The following is a 22,854-nucleotide window of genomic DNA, read 5'->3' as shown; positions in this document are numbered from 1 at the left end:
GTGCTGCACAGCCGCGGGGCCTTTAAGAATTGAACATTCTAAATGTGACGTCACGTTAAACGTTTTCATACGCTATATTTTTCAAGAGGTCCTGGCTGCAGACCTCCACTGTCAGGTCCCCATCTCCACTGTCAGGCCCGGAAATGCACGGCGTACATTTCAAAATAAAATCGCAAATGAACTTCCGGTTTAATCGTTTTCCTCACATATGAATTAATTAGTTAACAGTACGACATAAAATCTATCAATTCCCGGTCTATTGTATATTGTTTTTATTTGTATATATATATATATATATATATATATGTAAGGCAGTTACCTGTGTACGCCACTGTGGCACTGTGACCTTGTTCACAGGTAGTTTTTTGAGGTTTGCTCTGTGTGGGACGCCATGTTTTCTCAGTTTTCCTCTACCTTTGCCCCAAAAGGTAAGCATGGTCAGGCGTCCTGCATTATAGTAAAATATTATGTTGTAACGGTCCTTTTTTTGTTGATTTGTTCATGAGTGTTTGTCAGTCATATTTTAGACTAATTGTCGCTGTTGTTATTAACGTTGTATATTTTTGTTACTGTTTGAAGTCTCTGTAAGATGTGGCTGTGAGCGTGTGGCTAGCATGCTAGTGTGTTCTGTGTGAGCCGGGCGGAAATGTATGTTTTGCATTAGCGGTTTAATTATCCAGAGATGCTGTATTTTGTCTGGTCGGGCAGCAATGATTATTTTTACTCTGTGATATATGTTTTGTTTTTTTTATGTTAATTATTGTTTGATGAGGAGATTAATTATTTAAGGAGTTTTCCTCTACCTTTGCCCCAAAAGGTGTTACCGCGGCCCGCGGGTAATAAAAGGAAACGTCTCGGACTCACATTCCAGAGAATCCTGTCTCCGGTGCCTCCTTCCCTCCGCATAATACTCTATGACAAATATATAAAAACACAACGCAGAGTCCAGGGAGGGTGCAGAGGGTCTGGCAGCGGACGTGTCGAGGCAGTGGGTTACATCTTTGGTGCCGTGGGCACTGGAATTGTGACGCTCCGAGACCGAAGACTGAGCGCGAGTGAGAGTGGCAGTGCGCTGTGGCAGTGAGCTGTATTCCAAACGACGCTGGGTGTCCGGTCTGCATGACCATCAGTGAGTGGACTGTGCGCCCCATTCTTAGCTCGATCGACAAACTGTTAAACTGTGTTTAAAAAAAAAAAAAGACTTTTAAGGGACAGTTGCTTTCCTGCTGCATTCCTGCTTCAGGAGACTGCAGTGAAATAACATCCACCTTCAACAGAGTATCCTTCCAAATATCGAGTGGGACATTAAAGTGCATGCAGGTTCTTAATTTTTTTTTTTTTTATAGAGAAATAGGGATAGATAGTAAGACAAATCTGGTGTGTGATTATTTGATGAAAACTTAATTTATTACCAATATTCAAACTGGTATTGCTATTGCTTGAGATTTAAGAAAGCTATATACAGGCAAATAGTAGTTAATTTACGTGTGGTGTAAGTTATGGATAAGATGTGATGTGAGATGTGTTGCACATATTTCATGACAATTTATTGTACTAGATATAATACTTTCACACCCACACAGTCTCACGTACAACATCAACATACTGAAGTAACCTCACAATATCCCTATTCAGCCCCGGCTAGTGTGTATTGAGAAGAGGAAAAAACAACAATGTGGTGTGGCTACATAGATTCCCCATTAAGGCTGGAGGCACCGTCTGCTGCAGCCTCAAACATTCAATCCTCCCATGGTCCTGCAACCAGCCCCTACTGTGGCACAGATGGAACCCAAATCCACCCTTGGAGTGATGGGGCAATGGCTGACCCTGGCACGGTGAGCCCACAGCACCACATCCAAGACCCCCCCACCCACGGGCGTCCCGCAGGGCCTGACGTAGACACACAGCTAACTCCATTGCCCCCAGTGCTGTCACCTTATTGGACTAATCCTGCCAACGCACCCACCATTACAGGCTTTGGAGCTACAATGCAGGTCCCCTGGCCCAGGTTTCATGGCACACCAGCCACAGGACAGATACGTCAGACAAACAGGTCAGATCACAACTTGCCAAGTGTCATGCCCCCTTTGGATGCTCCTGTGTCCCAGCCAACATTACAGGCTATTACGAGCTCTGTTACCCCACCTCAAGCTGGTCTGTATGGGTCCCAAGTCCACCTGCCTTTTCACAGCCCCCCACATTCCATCCAACCAGCAATGCAAATTGGGCCACAGCCTTCCATGACACACCCAGCCGCCCTTCATTACCGCACCCAGCCCATTAAAACTAGCTCTCAAAGTTACACTGGCTACTCACACTCTGATCCTGCCCCACAGCTCCGTACAGAACCAGCCCCTGTTCACTACCCTCAAGACCCGAACACAACAATGCCTAAGCCTCTGACTATGGTAAATGCAGCTTTCAGCAACGCAACTCCTCTTCAGGCCCCCACTTCAGTGCAGCTGCAGACACCAGCAGTCAACCCTCATGCCATCATGTATCCTGGCGCATCCTCACATACCATGCCCATGCTCCAACCCTCAAACCCACTCATGCAATATTCCCCGCCTGACCCACCCCCACAGAACACCACAGCTAACCCAAGCGTCTCACAGATGACCTACGGTGGGTTCATGCAGACTCATCAGGTCAAGAATGTGCAAGTATTCACAGGTAACGCAGATAGCAAGATACTTGTCGATGATTGGACACGTGATATGCAGTATCTTCTTGAGGCAATAGAGTTGCCCACACACCTCCGCTTTTCTACGGTAGTGCGTCACTTGAGTGGTGGGGCCAGAAAACTGGTTCTGAATCTTCCTCCCCATGAACAGACCCCAGAGAAGGCATTTGATGAATTAAGAGCAGAGTATGGTGACACACAGGGCTCTTTGGATCCACTAGCCGACTTCTATGAGTGCAGCCAGCGGCCACGGGAGGCTGCCTGCTCTTATGCTATTGTGCTGGAGTCTACATTGCGGGCTGTGGAGGAAAATCAAAGAGGAGGCAGGCCCTTCCCTGATCGTGACAGTAAACTCACCCGGCAGTTTCTGAGAGGACTTACTGATGAGGAGGTGTATACAAGGATTGTACCAATGAAACCCAGACTCTTAAGCTTCCGAGAGCTGCAAGTTGAACTGAAAAATCTAGCAAGAGAGACTAAAAAGTTCCAGGCACAACACAAATCAAAGAAAACATATGCACAAGTGCATGTTGCATCTGAGTGTAGTGCAAATGTGAAGACAGAGAAAACAAGATATGCCTCAGAGTTATCAGAACTGACAGAGATGGTCCAAAAGTTAGCCGTAAACCAACAGGAGCACATGGCTAAGTTGTCTCACCTTGAAGCAAGAATAACTGCCCCCCTCCCTACTCCCCCCCAAGACCCCAACCACCCCCAATGAATCCCATCCCCAGTGCAAGTGTCACATGCTACCGGTGTGGGAAGCAGGGACACATAGCCCGTGTCTGCAGAGAAGTGTTTCCCAACCCCAACCCAGCAAGGGCTCAGCAACCTCAACCAGTGAGCCCTGGAGAGGGGAACACGCCTTGGCCTTTAAATGCCTAAAGCCCATGGTAGCTGGGGAAACCATGGGCGAGCCGCAAGGTCCCCTACTACAGAAAAAAGAGACCAGTGATGGAGTAAAGGCCCCCCCCTTAGTGGGTCCCAGGAACGAGGGGGAAGTGGAAGTCAATGGAATAAAGTGCAGGGCCCTCATCGACTCTGGCTCCCAAGTAACAAGTATTACTTACAGATGTTGGCGTAACCACCCCATCCTTCGCAAGCAAAAGCTACAGTCCTCTAAAGTACCCATAGAAGGCGCTGGAGGCCAGAACGTGCCCTACCACGGTGTCCTGTGCATTGAACTGAAGGTACTGGGAAAAGAGTACAAGACTGTACCAGCTTTTGTCGTTCCAGATTCTGAATATCGCTCCACAGTCCCTCTGCTTGGAGGTACCAATGTCACTCGTGCTGTCAAAAGCCATCTCCAAGCAACCCATGGCCAGCAGTTTCTCCACCAAGTTAAAGAAAGTCATCCAGAGTGGTACACGTCTCTGCTGGAGGTTGGAGACACCAAACAGAGTGAAACGGATGACATAGTGGGCCCTGTTGTGTACACTGGTCGTAAGATCTGCATTCCTGGAGGAAAAGAGATGGACTTAAGGTGCAAGATTAAAGCAGGCCCTCAAAGAAAGACTTACACAGCCCTGATTGAAGGTCACCCTTCTCTACAGCTCCCTCAAAACCTCTTGGTTGCCAAAGTGCTTGTGGATGTGAAAAGAGCCTGTGTCCCTGTCAGAGTAATGAACCTGTCCCAGCGTGCTATTACAATCAAACCGCATACATACCTGGCCAATGCTTCCCTGGTGGACAATGTAGTGGAGTTTCCTGATAAAAAGCGGCACGATGGTGAAAAGGAAGGGGACAGTGAGGCATGTCTGAGCTTTGATCAGGTGGTGGCGGGCTGTGCGGTGGATCTTAGTGAAGCAGCGGCGGAGGATGAACATCAGCGCTCCCTCCTTAAAGAGCTGGTGGAGAGGAATGCAGGTGTGTTCTCACAGCATCCCACAGACCACGGCCACACAAAGACTGTGCAGCACGAGATCCCCCTGGTTGACTCCAAGCCCTTTCGACTTCCATATCGCAAGATTCCCCCTTCCCAGTGGCAGGACGTCAGACGATTGTTGAGTGAGATGGTGGATGCAGGAGTCATCCGGCCAAGCAAGAGCCCATATGCATCACCTGTAGTGATTGTAACTAAAAAAGATGGGTTGCTAAGGCTGTGCATTGACTATAGGAAGCTCAACTCCTGCAGCACAAGAGACGCATTCCCTCTGCCACGGATAGAGGAGGCCCTAGAGGCTCTGGGTCAAGCAAAGTACTTTTCCACTCTCGACCTCACGTCTGGTTATTGGCAGGTGGAAGTAGCGGAGCAGGACAGGCACAAGACAGCGTTCAGTACCCCCATAGGGCTGTTTGAGGCCAACAGAATGCCGTTTGGGCTACAGAATGCTCCATCCACCTTTCAGAGACTCATGACCTGCTGCTTTGGTGATCTCAACTTCACACACCTCCTGATTTATCTTGATGACCTCATTATTTTCTCCAAAACCTTTGATGAGCACCTTGAGAGGTTGCAGCTGGTGTTTGATCGGCTTCGGGAACATGGCTTGAAGTTAAAGCCCTCCAAGTGCTGGCTGGTGAGAAAAGAAGTGCAGTATCTGGGCCACCTGGTGTCTGCGGAGGGCATCAGGACGGACCCAGAGAAAATCAGCAGGGTCAAAGAGTGGGTGAGGCCTACCAACCGGAGAGAAGTGTTGCAGTTTTTGGGGTTTGCTGGATACTACAGGCGGTATGTGCAGGGCTACTCCACCTTAGCTGCTCCATTGTACCGTCTCACCTCTGGTGACCCCAGGAAGAAAAAAAGAGGTGGAAAGAAAAGCGTGAACCCTGACCCACCCTTCTTGTGGACTAATGAGTGTGAGGAGGCGTTTCAGTCCCTAAAAGGAAAGCTGATGACTGCTCCAGTACTGGGCTACCCAGATTACAGCCTGCCGTTTCTCCTTCAGACAGACGCCTCTGGGGGGGACTCGGTGCTGTTTTGGCACAGGTGCAGGATGGAGCAGAGAGGGTCATAGGCTACGCCAGCAGAGGTTTGAGTCCAGCGGAGACGAGGTATCCTGCACACAAACTGGAGTTCCTCGCCCTAAAGTGGGCGGTGACAGATAAGTTCTATGACCATCTCTACGGACGCAAGTTCTCTGTTCAAACAGACCACAATCCACTCAAGTATGTGATGACCACATCAAAGCTGAATGCTATGGGCCAGCGGTGGGTGTCGCAGCTGGCTGCATTCGACTTCGACATCCAATACAGACGGGGTCAGAGTAACTCAAATGCTGATGCGCTCTCTCGGTTGTCCAACCAGGAAGTGACCCAGGTCCTGCAAACTTGCCCTCAGCGGGTGACCAGCGAGCAGTGGGAGACACAAACCACGCCAGAACCAGAAAGCCCTGCAGATGAGGGTGCTGCTGCCTCCACAGAGCCTGAACCCAGCCAACTCCCAGAATCTAGTGAGCCCTATGCGGACGTTGGAACGGAGTCACTCCCTGCCATGACTAGGCAGGAGATTCGCACAGCACAGAAGGGAGACCCGGTCATTGGCCCAGTCTTACACTTCAGGAGCCGGAACCAAAAACCACGTCGCAGCGAGAGGGTCGAAGGTGGTGGTCAAGTGTGCCTTCTCTTAAAGGAGTGGAGGAGGTTAACGGTTAAGGATGGAATCATGTACCGCTGCATCCAAGATTGTCAGAGAGGGACAGTGGAGCAGCTTCTACTGCCAGAGGGTCTCCGCACATCAGTCAAGACTGCTCTTCATGATGACTCGGAGCACTTAGGATTTGAGAGGACATTGCAGATGATAAGGGAAAGATTTTACTGGCCAAGAATGTTCCAGGAAATCAAGGCATGGTGTGAGCAGTGTGAGAGGTGCTGTCTCAGAAAGACTCCTACTGCAGGCCTCAGAGCTCCCCTGGTCAGCATCCACAGCAGCACACCGATGGAGCTCGTTTGTGTAGACTTTTTGACTCTGGAGAAATCCAAAGGTGGTATTGAAAATGTGCTAACTGTGACAGACCACTTCTCCCGCTACGCACAAGCCTACCCCACCAAAGACCAAAAAGCCTGCACAGTGGCTAAGGTGCTGTGGAGAAACTTCTTCTGCAGGTTTGGTTTCCCAGCAAAATTGCATGCAGACCAAGGGCGCAATTTTGAAAGTGCTGTTGTGAGAGAACTGTGCAAGTGTACTGGCATCACCAAGACCCACACCACACCATACCACCCTCAGGGTAATGGGACTACTGAAAGGTTCAATAGGACCCTGTTGAACATGCTGGGTACGTTGGAGCCGCACTTGAAGCCCCGCTGGCATGAACATTTGGATGCTATGACCCACGCATACAACTGCACACGGCATGATTCAACCGGGTTTACACCACATTACCTGATGTTCGGTAGACATCCCAGACTCCCAGTGGACCTAATCTTTGGGCTCGCCACCGAGAATGAGCCATGCGGGTACAGTGATTATGTCCAGACTCTCCACGACTGTCTGTCACAGGCTTACGCTCAGGCCAACCAGATGTCGCGACATGCTAAGGAGCAGCAGAAGAAGTACTACGACAAAAAAGCAAAGAGTCAAGTCTTCAGTTCAGGGGATAGAGTCTTGGTCAAAGTGTGTCATGTGGAGGGGCGTCAGAAATTGGAAGACAGGTGGGAGTCTCGTCCGTACATTGTGGTGAAAAAGCAACTTGACATCCCTGTGTACGTGGTGCGACCAGAGGATGGAGGAACAGAGAGAGTGATTCACCGCAACCTCCTGACACAATGTATGTTTCTTCCAGTCGAACAGGTCGGAGGAGCAGTGAGAGTGGAGACTGAGCTCGATTTGGGTGTGAGAGATGCAGGCACTGAGTCAGATCCAGCTGAGGACCGGATGATGGAGGATGCAGAGGAAAATGTGGAGAGGGCGGCACCTGAAACAATAAACAGACAGGATGAACACATAAGCGCAGGGAACATGGACATGGACACAGGACAAATGAGTGACGGAGGGGAGACAAATGGAGCTGTAATTGGTGACAACACACCTCAGGGTCCCAGTTTCCTGAGGAGAAACCCACCAAGGAATAGACATCTTCCAAAGAAACTGTGCTATGAGTCACAAGTCATAAAGTCAGAGAGTGACCGGGAGAAAATAAGAAGAGGATGGAAGTTGTGGCAGCGGATTAAAGCAAGACGAGCAGCAGGCCATGTGTAACACAGATGTAGTTCACCTGAGCAGCAGTAACATACACGCACAGTGAAGACACAATCCAATCATTTATTCACCACACATTTATTCCCTCTGTTCTCTGTTTGAGCTCCACATATGTTCAGTGGATGGTCTTGGTGTTATTTATACTTACATGTTTGGTTTGGTCTGATGGCTGGGACGCCATCAATTAAGGAAGGGGCGGATGTAAGGCAGTTACCTGTGTACGCCACTGTGGCACTGTGACCTTGTTCACAGGTAGTTTTTTGAGGTTTGCTCTGTGTGGGACGCCATGTTTTCTCAGTTTTCCTCTACCTTTGCCCCAAAAGGTAAGCATGGTCAGGCGTCCTGCATTATAGTAAAATATTATGTTGTAACGGTCCTTTTTTTGTTGATTTGTTCATGAGTGTTTGTCAGTCATATTTTAGACTAATTGTCGCTGTTGTTATTAACGTTGTATATTTTTGTTACTGTTTGAAGTCTCTGTAAGATGTGGCTGTGAGCGTGTGGCTAGCATGCTAGTGTGTTCTGTGTGAGCCGGGCGGAAATGTATGTTTTGCATTAGCGGTTTAATTATCCAGAGATGCTGTATTTTGTCTGGTCGGGCAGCAATGATTATTTTTACTCTGTGATATATGTTTTGTTTTTTTATGTTAATTATTGTTTGACGAGGAGATTAATTATTTAAGGAGTTTTCCTCTACCTTTGCCCCAAAAGGTGTTACCGCGGCCCGCGGGTAATAAAAGGAAACGTCTCGGACTCACATTCCAGAGAATCCTGTCTCCGGTGCCTCCTTCCCTCCGCATAATACTCCATGACAAATATATAAAAACACAACGCAGAGTCCAGGGAGGGTGCAGAGGGTCTGGCAGCGGACGTGTCGAGGCAGTGGGTTACATATATATATATATATATATATATATATATATATATATATATATATATATATATTTTTTATCCTTAACCACCATAAATTTCATGTTTGGTTCTATATCTATGCCAATTATGTTCTTGTGCTGCTGGAACACCTTAGTATCACTAAATAGTACCCTAACTCTTGATATCTACAGTATAATCTTAGTCAAATTATTAAGGGATCAATGAGAAAACATTAAAAACACACCAAGTCACAACATGATCAAGTGTTCTGTAGTGTTTATTTAGTCAAACATTCACAACATGACAAAAAAATCTTTGTTTTTGTCGACTACCTGTTCACAAAATTGTGAAATATCATTTTGAAAGGCTCCAGGATTGCTTCTCTTTCATCCTCGTCCAGTTCTTCGTTCCACAACCTCCCATATTGTAGAGCAGCCTCTGCCTGTTCCTCTTCCCCCATGCCCAGAACGTCAGGCAGGTCCACTCTGCCAGACAACAGTGGTTTGTTGGCCTCAGCCCACTCTGCTGCATGTCTGCAATTTTGAAGAATGCGATCTTCAACCGGGTCCTATGGAAAAGACAGAAAGAAAGATGTCTGTACTATAGCTGCCACACCAACAGTATCTGACCAATAGATACTGTGCAAAAGCTTACGCCTTCCACTGGTGTGTCCACATCAGCAAGTCTGGCTCTCTTGGAGACCTCTGCCTGCTGCTCTTCTTTCTGAAAATATAGATAAGCAAAATGATAAGTTTTAATATTAAAAACACAAGATATAAAAAAAAAGAAAAAGAAAAAGAGTGAAGATCCCATCATTGCCCTCCTCTAACAGGTCTACCTAGAACCATTGGAGAGCTCAACAAATGTCAAATCCAATCACACATTATCTAGACACTTTATTTATAAATTGCAGACAGCAGGTCTGACCTTATCTTGTGAATGGCATATTCTTTAAAGTGACCCCACAATTGTAGTACAAAAAAATATTGTTTCTGACCAGAAACAAAAGAAAAATTCAGACAGAACCCAACCAAAATAAAAAAAATCTGACCTCAGTAATGTCACCAATCGTCCTTTTCAGCCTAAACACTGGTGGCACCGCACCTCGCAGAAGGGCTTTTGATGCATCTGTCGAGTGGGCGAACAGCTTTCCATAGCTCAAAAAATGATTAAACAATATAAATAAATAAAAACGTCTTGACAACTTCAAGTCAAATAACAAAATCTTTGCAGTCTCACCTTCCAAGGTCAAAATTTTCCATGAGGATGATACACCACCACTGTCGTAAAAGTGGCATGTCCATCTGGAAAATGATCAACAACAACAACCTTACACTATGTCATAATAAATGTTTTGTTGTTGTAATGTTGAGCTTACTTTGATTGCATGAATCAACTTCCAACAGAAAAGTCATAGGGAGCATCCAGTGTGATGTAAAGGGCATTCTAGGAATAAAGCACAATCATTTTAATTTAATGCTGAAATCTTTAATGCACACAGAATTACACAAATAATTAATATATAACAAATGATGTCTGCTACCATCAGCATGAAGATGCCACAGTCAATCCCATATGGTTGTCGTGGAAAACCCTAGATATCAGAAAGAAGTCAGTTATGTAATTATTATTTCACAGTTTTAAAGTACTCAACTATTAATATGAATATGAATACATACTTTATACTCTTACCTGAATTTGTAGTCCAGTTTTCTCTGTCCAGTTGCCAGGATTTAGTGACTGGGATAGGTTTCTAAAAGACAGAAAGTGAGATGTCAGATGTTCTTCACTGCAACCTAAATTCCCTTCATTTTCCTTTTACCCTTTTACAAACCAAACCACAACCTGCCAGAAGTTAGTAGCGTTGGCTAATACTTATGAGTACAAACAAACAGACAAATACATTATGCTTACCTTTAAATAAAATGCCACCTTTTGTATGTGCCTCTAAGTGGCTCTGCAGCTTGGGCAATTTTGCTGGTTTAATTTGTAGGCACAGAGGGCAGTGAAACAGTTTGCAACATGACGTGCAGCGTTTGATTTTGAAATATGCATCTGTAAGAGACAAATAATGTCGTAATAAGTAAAACAAAATTATATATATATATATATATATATATATATATATATATATATATATATAAATGGCGCATTTAAGTGAGCACTATCGATACGATAACAATGCTAAAAACTAGCCAAAAGTTAAAAAAAACTGATTCTTTAAAATTAATATAACTTTACAGTATATAGTTATTGAAATATGCATCTGTAAGAGACAAATAATATCGTAATAAGTCAAACAAAATTATACAAGTGAGCACTATCGATACGAAAAATGGCACATTTAAGTGAGCACTATCAATACGATAACAACACTGAAGACTAGCCAAAAGTTTAAAAAAAAACCTGATTCTTTAAAATTAATATACAGTGCACAGTGAAAATGAGTACACCCCTGTTGAAAAGTAACATTTTGAACAATATTTTAATACACACACAAGTTTTTCCCAAAACGTGCATAGAGTAAGTTTAATACAACATCTGTTCAGCTTACAACAGAAAAGAAAGGTCAATAATATAACTTAAATGACATATTTGTCCATTTTTGTGAAATTATGCTGGTGCAAAAGTGAGTACACCCCTATGTTAAACTCCCTGAGAATGGGCCGTGTTGGCCCGAAATGTCATGAAATGAAAAGGCATTAAAAGGGAGGTCATCGTTGTGCCTTTCATCCTTGCCTTACATTGAAATTTTACATTTTGAGTCTGCACCAGGCTAAAAGAGACGTGTGTGAGATTTGACTGAAATCCTATGGAGAGTATCATGATCTGCTTCAGTAGTCACAGTACATGTTGACAAGCATGTTTCTTTTGGTGAAATTCAGCTTCCTACTGTTGATGGCATCCATACAGCCCCAAACCATGTCACTCCCACTACTATGCTTGACTTTAAGCATGGGGCACTTTTCTTTGTACAAATCACTTTTTACCACCACACAGGCTTGACACCATCGAAAGCAAATTTGTTTATCATTGTCTCATCAGAGACAAACAAACTAAGGATATGGATTGCTGGAACCATGTCCTGTGATCTGATGACACCAAGATGAACAAATTTGCTTTAGATGGTGTCAAGCATGTGTGGTGGTAAAAAGTGATTTGTACAAAGGAAAGTGCCCCATGCTTAAAGTCAAGCATAGTAGTGGGAGTGACATGGTTTGGGGCTGTATGGATGCCAACAACAGTAGGAAGCTGAATTTCACCAAAAGAAACATGCTTGTCAACATGTACTGTGACTACTGAAGCAGATCATGATACTCTCCATAGGATTTCAGTCAAATCTCACACACGTCTCTTTTAGCCTGGTGCAGACTCAAAATGTAAAATTTCAATGTAAGGCAAGGATGAAACGCACAACGATGACCTCCCTTTTAATGCCTTTTCATTTCATGACATTTCGGGCCAACACGGCCCATTCTCAGGGAATTTAACATAGGGGTGTACTCACTTTTGCACCAGCATAATTTCACAAAAATGGACAAATAGGTAATTTAAGTTATATTATTGACCTTTCTTTTCTGTTGTAAGCTGAACAGATGTTGTATTAAACTTACTCTATGCACGTTTTGGGAATAACTTGTGTGTGTATTAAAATATTGTTCAAAATGTTACTTTTCAACAGGGGTGTACTCATTTTCACTGTGCACTGTAACTTTAGAGTATATAGTGTGCAACGTAACGTTCCAGTGAATAAAGACTGTTTCTGTTTCTTCGTATGAAAGAAAGTTGTTTTCACTCGACTTTTACTCACCTCGTCGTCTCCACAGTTCAAATGGGGAACGAAAAATACGTGCTCCTCGCTTGTCACTTCCGGTCCTCACAGTGCAGGTGACGTCACAGTGCATGTCTGCAACGAAAGGTCCTGAGAGTGCAGGTCTGCAGCCAGACGCCTCTCCAAATCGTGGTACGCTGTACAGCAACTGATTCGTCTTATTCAGTGGCGACTGAGCACAGAGGCCAGGCGTCCCCTCACACTGGCTGAGTTCCCAATGAACCGGCAGAGGAAGAGAAAGGACAAATGCTGCTACCGGCGCACCTAAATAGCCTCCCCAGGGGAGGAGGCAGCGCTGCCTGCTGGCGAGGACCCCGTTACACATAAAAGTTTTTTTTCTCCCTTTCTGTGTGTGGCAAAAACTTCCAAATATGCAGTAGTCAGGAGAACTGCTAATAACTTAAATAACTGTTGATGTTAAACTCTAAGTTCTGATCTGTCACCATACATTTTGCTTCTTCATGGCATCCACTGTCCACATCTTAGAGCAAACATCTATCTGTCTGAAGTCAGCACCAAGTCAAAAACCCAGAAAAAACGCACCTTGGCATTTTGTTTTGGGCTCCCTTGGTCTGAAACTGTTCAGATTTGCAGTGTAAAGTTACATCACTTGTCAAGTTCCATCTGTCTCCTTGTTCTGCCTCAGCCTCTGAGCCCTGTCTACTCGCATCCACTCTTCCGACAAAGCCAGCTTTGCTTTGAAGCAGGCCATACATTGTTGTCAGCTGCACTGAGGAGCATGCATCCATCCAGCAGCAGCCTCAGAGGATATCAGAGCCCAGTGGATCAACTCTATCTGAGGCTAATGTTCCAGCAGAGTTAGCTAAAGACTGTGGATAAACTCTATCTGAGGCTAATGTTCCAGCAGAGTTAGCTAAAGACTGTGGATGAACTCTATCTGAGGCTTATGTTCCAGCAGAGTTAGCTAAAGACTGTGGATAAACTCTATCTGAGGCTAATGTTCCAGCAGAGTTAGCTAAAGACTGTGGATGAACTCTATCTGAGGCTTATGTTCCAGCAGAGTTAGCTAAAGACTGTGGATGAACTCTATCTGAGGCTTATGTTCCAGCAGAGTTAGCTAAAGACTGTGGATAAACTCTATCTGAGGTTAATGTTCCAGCAGAGTTAGCTAAAGACTGTGGATGAACTCTATCTGAGGCTTATGTTCTAGCAGAGTTAGCTAAAGACTGTGGCTAAACTCTATCTGAGGCTAATGTTCCAGCAGTTAGCTAAAGACTGTGGATCAACTCTATCTGAGGCTTATGTTCCAGCAGAGTTAGCTAAAGACTGTGGATAAACTCTAACTGAGGCTAATGTTCCAGCAGAGTTAGCTAAAGAATGTGGATGAACTCTATCTGAGGCTAATGTTCCAGCAGAGTTAGCTAAAGACTGTGGATAAAATCTAACTGAGGTTAATGTTCCAGCAGAGTTAGCTAAAGACTGTGGATAAACTATATCTGAGGCTAATGTTCCAGCAGAGTTAGCTAAAGAATGTGGATGAACTCTATCTGAGGCTAATGTTCCAGCAGAGTTAGATTTTATCCACAGTCTTTAGCTAACTCTGCTGGAACATTAGCCTCAGATAGAGTTCGTCCACAGTCTTTAGCTAACTCTGCTGGAACATTAACCTCAGATAGATTTTATCCACAGTCTTTAGCTATCTGAGGCTAATGTTCCAGCAGAGTTAGCTAAAGAATGTGGATGAACTCTATCTGAGGCTAATGTTCCAGCAGAGTTAGCTAAAGACTGTGGATAAACTCTATCTGAGGCTAATGTTCCAGCAGAGTTAGCTAAAGACTGTGGATGCAGTGTTGCCAAAAAAAAAATCACAAGAAGTCCCTATTGGCTCTCTGAAAAGTCGCTAGAAGCAGAGAGTCTCTATTATGAGGAGAGGGAAAACTGGCGGCTATTTCCGGGTGGTACTGCACTCTAGGGGCGCCAACGAAGCAGTGCAGAGCACGCCGAACTCTATGGTGGTACTATGAAATCCACCTTAGATCCAGCCATTGCTTTGGATATAATTTTTTATATTTTTTCATTTTAATTTTCCTAAAGGCAGGATAAATTATCCTTTCAAACGGCACTTGGTTTGATTTTTTAGACACACTAGATTTGTTTAAAATACACATTTATTGTCAGTATTGCATCCCGAGTGACGTCACGCATGTGGCATCACTTTATGGCATGGTCAGTCCTAGCGCTGAGCTAGCAGAGAGGGGTTAGCTCAAATAGTTACAGATTTCAGCACAGCCCTTTTACATACTCTCTGACTAGCCTCTGGTTTAGCTTTGGTTGTTGTTAGCGGCACCAGGTTAGCACTCTGGCACAGTGGACGAGTGCCGTAAAGCAGCCGGTCGTAATCAGCCGTGCGTTCTTCAGATTCCGTTAGCTAGATGCTAGCGGATACTGACTCGCAAATGCCAGACCTGTAAGAAAACAGAAAGCTATAACTCCCAGGTTATTGTACTTTCGATATAAATCCACATCCCTCTGTCAGAAATCACAGTATTATTTTTATTTTTTTATTTATTTATTTTTTGTAACTTTATTTATAGGTTTTCACAATTATACAAATAGCAACCCAAATCCCACCCACCCAGGTGTACACATAATACATACAGTACTCAGTTTAAAGTACAATAATAATAATACCAAAATGATAATGAATAGATAAACAAAAAACAAACAAATAAACAAAATGAAATGACAAATGTATAGCATAATGAAAAAAGAAATGGCAGTAATAACAATAATAATAATAATAGAAAATAAATAAATAAAAACAATAACATCAATAACAAAAAAGGAGGTCTGCTACCTTGAGGAGTATCTCAACATTTTAACACATTATGTGGATTTATTTCTGAGTGTCATCTTGTAAACAGTGCAACTGTGCCGCACCCAGTGCCCTGAAGTATGCACCATTGATGCTTAAGAGAAAGAAAGACTGTCAGCAAAATCTAGGAAAGGACTCCATGTTTTGTGAAACCTGCTAGAAGACCTACCCCTTGAGTATCTAAGCTTTTCTAAGGGCAAAAAAGCCAAGACCTCCTTGACCCAACAGAGGAAAGACGGGGGGTTAGCAGATTTCAGAAATCAGTATTATTTTAAGGTTTCAGCCGCTAGCGGGGACATTTTTTGAGTTATTAGCGCCAGCCCTATGGAAAATGGTCATTCTGCACTCGCTCGCCAGCACCCCCAGAGAAAATCAACTGAACTGCAGCCAAATTTTTTATAATGGGGCGAATAGGAAGTGGAACGGCTGTCTGTAAAAGGGCTGTGCTAGAAGTCGCTAGATTGCGTCATGACGTCATAAGTGACGTAACCACGCCCATATTATATATTTTCACTCCTACCCGAGCCGAAATCAGCCGGCCTGAAGCTGATTTCAGCTCTAAACTCTGTAAACTTTGGCAACATTTGAAACTTTTCAGGCCAGAAAGTTGTCGTTTAGATCCCCAACGTGTTAAAAACCTGCCAAAATACCAGCTATTTACAATTTTGTTCCGACGAATTCGGCGCTACTAAAGCTAGCCGCAGTGAGCAACGCACTTCCGGTTATTTTGACAAAATAAAATACCCGTTGCCTTTTATCATAGGGAAAGCCATTACGATAAAAAGGTGCTTTTGTTTTGAAAACAGGAAGTGAACCTACCCTCGTTGTAGCTAGCTTGAAACTGCCGTTTTGACAGGAAATGACGGTATGCCGGGTTGCCGCCGTCCTGCAGTGCTTCTGTCTCGGCTTGTATGGTGTCGCGGGGCAACTGATTTGTCACTCACAAAACAAGTTAAATTGTCGCTAGATTCAGCCAGATTGAGCCCGAAAGTCGCTAAGTCGCTAGATTATTTTTTTTGTCGCCAGAGATGGCCAAAAGTCGCTAAATCTAGCGACAAAGTCGCTAAATTGGCAACACTGTGTGGATGAACTCTGAGGCTAATGTTCTAGCAGAGTTAGCTAAAGACTGTGGCTAAACTCTATCTGAGGCTAATGTTCCAGCAGTTAGCTAAAGACTGTGGATCAACTCTATCTGAGGCTTATGTTCTAGCAGAGTTAGCTAAAGACTGTGGCTAAACTCTATCTGAAGCTAAAGTTCCAGCAGTTAGCTAAAGACTGTGGATAAACTCTATCTGAGGCTAATGTTCCAGCAGAGTTAGCTAAAGACTGTGGATCAACTCTAACTGAGGCTAATGTTCCAGCAGAGTTAGCTAAAGAATGTGGATAAACTCTATCTGAGGCTTATGTTCTAGCAGAGTTAGCTAAAGACTGTGGATCAACTCTAACTGAGGCTAATGTTCCAGCAGAGTTAGCTAAAGAATGTGGATAAACTCTATCTGAGGCTTATGTTCTAGCAGAGTTAGCTAAAGACTGTGGATCAACTCTAACTGAGGCTAATGTTCCAGCAGAGTTAGCTAAAGAATGTGGATAAACTCTATCTGAGGCTTATGTTCTAGCAGAGTTAGCTAAAGACTGTGGATCAACTCTAACTGAGGCTAATGTTCCAGCAGAGTTAGCTAAAGAATGTGGATGAACTCTATCTGAGGCTAATGTTCCAGCAGAGTTAGCTAAGGACTGTGGATGTGCAGCAGCCACTTTTCATCCCACTGTTTTAACAACTTGGTCCAGTTCAACGCTAGACTGAAGAAACTGAGCCACAAAAAGGGATCAGTTCCAACTCTCAGAGCCTGAACTTCAGAGCAGGGAAATGGAAGCATCTGATCAATTATTTGGCAGGGTTACTTATTCTTTTGTTTTTTGTTTAGCAGTAGCTAACGCTAACAACTTAGCTAACGAAGATTATGTACACAAACTTCAATTGCTGTTCCTTTTTGACAAATTAATTATATTAGATTAGATTGTACTTTATTTATCCCACAACGAGGAAATTCAGTTGTCACAGCAGCAACAACAGACATGAAACAAGAAATTATAGGGAAAGCCATTACGATAAAAAGGTGCTTTTGTTTTGAAAACAGGAAGTGAACCTACCCTCGTTGTAGCTAGCTTGAAACTGCCGTTTTGACAGGAAGTGACGGTATGCCGGGTTGCCGCCGTCCTGCAGTGCTTCTGTCTCGGCTTGTATGGTGTCGCGGGGCAACTGATTTGTCACTCACAAAACAAGTTAAATTGTCGCTAGATTCAGCCAGATTGAGCCCGAAAGTCGCTAAGTCGCTAGATTATTTTTTTTGTCGCCAGAGATGGCCAAAAGTCGCTAAATCTAGCGACAAAGTCGCTAAATTGGCAACACTGTGTGGATGAACTCTGAGGCTAATGTTCTAGCAGAGTTAGCTAAAGACTGTGGCTAAACTCTATCTGAGGCTTATGTTCTAGCAGAGTTAGCTAAAGACTGTGGCTAAACTCTATCTGAAGCTAATGTTCCAGCAGAGTTAGCTAAAGACTGTGGATCAACTCTAACTGAGGCTAATGTTCCAGCAGAGTTAGCTAAAGAATGTGGATAAACTCTATCTGAGGCTTATGTTCTAGCAGAGTTAGCTAAAGACTGTGGATCAACTCTAACTGAGGCTAATGTTCCAGCAGAGTTAGCTAAAGAATGTGGATGAACTCTGAGGCTAATGTTCCAGCAGAGTTAGCTAAGGACTGTGGATGTGCAGCAGCCACTTGGTCCAGTTCAACGCTAGACTGAAGAAACTGAGCCACAAAAAGGGATCAGTTCCAACTCTCAGAGCCTGAACTTCAGAGCAGGGAAATGGAAGCATCTGATCAATTATTTGGCAGGGTTACTTATTCTTTTGTTTTTTGTTTAGCAGTAGCTAACGCTAACAACTTAGCTAACGAAGATTATGTACACAAACTTCAATTGCTGTTCCTTTTTGACAAATTAATTATATTAGATTAGATTGTACTTTATTTATCCCACAACGAGGAAATTCAGTTGTCACAGCAGCAACAACAGACATGAAACAAGAAATTAAAAAAGAGAAAACATTTATTTATTTATTTATGTATTTTTAAAGAGAAAAAGCAAGTCCAAAAAGTAAAAAAAAAAAGTAAGTACTAAAAGGTAAAGTGACCAAAAAGTAAAGTGACCTAGTATAAATAATATTGCACATTGTGAAGTTGAAATTAATAAAATATAAATGATACGGGTAAAGAAAAATCTCTATATGATTATCATGGGAAAGGCAACAACATGATCAGTGTGTGCATGTGTTGTAAAGTCTATTATTGTTACTACGTAACATTAGTGAGTGGATAAGATATGTTGTTGGCACAACACGGGTCCTCTCCTCACTCTTATTGCTACATTGAACGCAGTGTACCATACTTGGTCTGTTAACATTGTATTATCATCATGTTTCTAATAAAGATAGGTCTCCAAGTGCAATTATTTAATGATGCTAATTTATACAAAATGTTGAAATGCAGTTGTTACTATGAGTTATGCTCTGTATTATTGGTATGTATTGTGACTTCATCAAAGCCATTTAGTGGAGGGCCGCTACATCCCAGCCCAGCAGCTGCTACAACACAAAATGGCTGCCAGGCCTTAAACCACATCACCCAGAAGCCCTCACAACAGTGACAGGTGTGGCTGTTTAAGCCATCAGGCTGGACGGCACGAGGGAATGAGAAGTATGGCTGCCAACAGCAAGAAGCTGGAAGAAGTAGCTCAGCGTGACAAGAGAACTTCTGACCTGGAGGGAGGTACCAAAGCATTATCTAAACCAGGGCTACCCAAATCCGGTCCTCGAGGGCCGACGTCCTGCAGGTTTCCCTGCTCCATCACACCTGATTCAGATCGATGCTTCATCAGCTGGTTTAACAACCTTTTGAAGAGCTCCATTTCATCTGCATCAGCTGTGTTGAAGCAGGGAAACATCTGAAACCTGCAGGACGTCGGCCCTCGAGGACCGGATTTGGGTAGCCCTGCTCTAAACCAAACAAGCGGGAAAGCCACTTAGAAATGACTTTGAAAGAAGCAGCATCTTTACTCTAACTTTATCCCTCCTTCCCCCGTATAAAGTGGACTGGGATGCTTTCATTGTTATTATTTGGAAAAGAGAAGTTCCATTGCTTCAGTGAAATGAAATCCTTAGTTCCAACAATAAAGCTATTTCTATACAGCTATACGTACACAGATTAACGAACCCTTCGCCCTTTATATTGAAAATTTCCTTTCTCACCTGCTGAGCAAATACCATGGTAAGAAAAAAAAACATTTTTTCCAAAAACAACCCCTAGAATAGCCAACGGGATGGTTTGAAGGGGGCCAGAGTGAATAGCAGCTCACTTACCCAAACTGCACCCCTTGTTCTCCATCCCTAAAAACAGCCCAGTCTCAGAGGGGTGTTTCAGTAGAGTCAGGGAAAAGCTATTGTGCTGACATTTTGACCAAAGCTTGTCTCATACATTTCAGTAAGACTTCAGGAAATTGTGTCAACTTGTTAAAAATAAGGACATAATATGTCTTCTTTGAATCTGGATACTACTTTTAACTGCTAAATGTCTCTATGTTTGACTGCTGTCTGTTTGAGGCCTTTTTACACCTTTACCTGAAAACAGCTGCTTACAACAGGAGTTGTGGGCCATTAAATCAAAACCAGTATATATGATCCACATTTGCTGCTTTCAGATTACATTTATAGCATAGAGAGAGATTCTTTTTCACCATGTGAAACCAATGCAAGAACAGTTGGTGCTCTGTGTGCCACGTTGTTAATGGTATTTTACAAACACATGGAATTGGAAATCCAGAGAATAATCATCACACTTAGCATTTAAATACATCCCCACCTACAGTAAGACAATAGGGTGACAACACTTACCACCAGAATCTCTCTGCAGCTCTGTATGACTAAACAGATTTCTTCCAAAGGGATATTATTCTCCACCTATTATTGTGAATAATTAATTTCTTCAGTACGACAGCGTCATTAATAGACGTGACACGGAGAGCAGTTGTGATTTATTATAGTTTGTTGTTAATTGTGCATGATAAAGGTTGTTTACACCTTTAGCTATTTTCTTTCAGCCCCAAAGCCCTATGATCAGGGATGATATATTTCATCTGCCCTCAGCTGCATCTAAATTCAAACAGTACGCCTGACTCACTGAACCCAGAAGCGATGGTAGATACTCGTCATTGACATTCGCAGGAGAGATGCCGACTTAGGTTTGTTTCAGCCAAATGTGTGCATCAGTCATAGCAAGATTTACTTCCAGGGTCAGTTTAGGACAGCCCGATTTGCTGCCATAGGAATAGCACATTAATCCCAGAAGAGGCTCAGATACAGATGAAGAGTAGAAAAAAAGCTCTGCGTGAAAGGCCTCCATACAACCAATCAATTAGTTACTCCCACTATATTTACGTTGTGGTCAGATGCATATATATGTGTATAGATCCATATGGTAATGTGTGGCAACTCATTAGGAAAGATGGAATTTAAACTTTAACACAGCAGTGATGCACTGAAGTACTCTCTGATATTACAAACACACAAAGTGACTGCAGTGAGTCACTCCTCCAAACACCAAATCACACTCTGCAGCACATTTAATGTCAGGCTGTCAATATTATTTGTTACCTCTCAGAGTCAGAAATAAAACTATACTTAGTGGTGTATTTATTTAGATGAGCAGTCAAACCTGTACTAATAGTTCTATTTGAAGTCTGGTGGAAGACTGCCATAATACAGTTACATGTAAAAGAATCAGGACAGATTTAAGGAGAGCTTAAATCATAAAGTAAGCTTGATATTGATAACACATGGCGATTGAATTTAAAATATCTAAAACTAACCTGAATACTACTGGTTTAACTAAATCGAAGTTATCAAACAAATAACCCTTATTTCTACAAAATGACATCAATGCAGATGCAGAACAAGAATCAAACCAACCATGTATCAGTCCATCCATCCATCCATTATCTGCCACTTGTCCGGGGGTCGGGTCGCAGGGGTAGCAGCTTGAGCAAAGAGAAACCCAGACGTCCCTGTCCCCGGCCACTTCCTCCAGCTCTTCTGGGGGGACCCCGAGGCGTTCCCAGGCCAGCCGAGAAACATAGTCTCTCCAACGTGTCCTGGGTCTTCCCCGGGGCCTCCTCCCAGTGGGACGGGCCCGGAACACCTCACCGGGGAGGCGTCCAGGAGGCATCCTAACCAGATGCCCGAGCCACCTCATCTGACTCCTCTCGATGCGGAGGAGCAGCGGTTCTACTCCGAGCCCCTCCCGGATGACCGAGCTTCTCACCCTATCTCTAAGGGAGAGCCCAGACACCCTGCGGAGGAAACTCATTTCGGCCGCTTGTATTTGCGATCTCGTTCTTTCGGTCACTACCCACAGCTCGTGACCATAGGTGAGGATAGGAACATAGATTGACCGGTAAATCGAGAGCTTCGCCTTCTGGCTCAGCTCCTTCTTCACCACGACGGGCCGGTGCAGAGCCCGCATCACTGCAGACGCCGCACCGATCCGCCTGTCAATCTCCTGTTCCATTCGTCCCTCACTCGTGAACAAGACCCCGAGATACTTTAACTCATCCACTTGGGGAAGGATCTCATTCCCGACCCAGAGAGGGCATTCCACCCTTTTCCGGCTGAGGACCATGGTCTCAGAGTTGGAGGTGCTGATTCTCATCCCAGCCGCTTCACACTCGGCTGCGAACCGCTCCAGTGAGAGCTGAAGGTCACGGCCCGACGACGCCAACAGAACCACATCGTCCGCAAAAAGCAGAGACCCGATTCTGAGGTCGCCAAACCGGACCCCCTCAACGCCCTGGCTGCGCCTAGAAATTCTGTCCATAAAAATTATGAACAGAATCGGTGACAGAGGGCAGCCCTGACGGAGTCCAACCCTCACAGGAAACATGTCCGACTTACTGCCGGCAATGCGGACCAAACTCTGTATCAAGTCAATTTCAAACAAATTCCACAATGAATGGATCAATAAAATCTCTGAAACATCAGCGAATAGGACAATGTACGAGCATGTCAGCAAGTATTCTGCTGCATTTGCTGCCATTGTGCTAGTGTGCTGCTTAGAATTATTCCTCTCTGCTGCCATTAATGCTGCTTTCTGCTCGCTCCCCACTATTGTACAGACACATGCAGTGCTTGTCATGATCGGTGGGTGATTGTGTTCCATTGTTCTTGTCTTTTGAGTTTTTCATAGCTCATTTATTCTTCTGGTTCCATGTTCTTAGTTTGTTTACCTTTTGCCTGCTTTCAGTTTTGAATCTAGATCCTGATCATTATTCCTTGGTCTCCTCAGTTCCCCACTGTTCTGGTCATTAGCTCCACTGGCACGTCTGTCAATTATCCTCAGCTGCCATTGCTCACCAATCAGCCCTCCTCAGTATTTCAGCTCCC

The sequence above is a fragment of the Odontesthes bonariensis genome, chromosome 1 (assembly GCF_027942865.1).
Source record: "Odontesthes bonariensis isolate fOdoBon6 chromosome 1, fOdoBon6.hap1, whole genome shotgun sequence".
NCBI classification, from domain to species: domain Eukaryota; kingdom Metazoa; phylum Chordata; class Actinopteri; order Atheriniformes; family Atherinopsidae; genus Odontesthes; species Odontesthes bonariensis.
The sequence above is the reverse complement of the archived record's forward strand: the minus strand, read 5'-3'. Positions refer to the sequence as shown.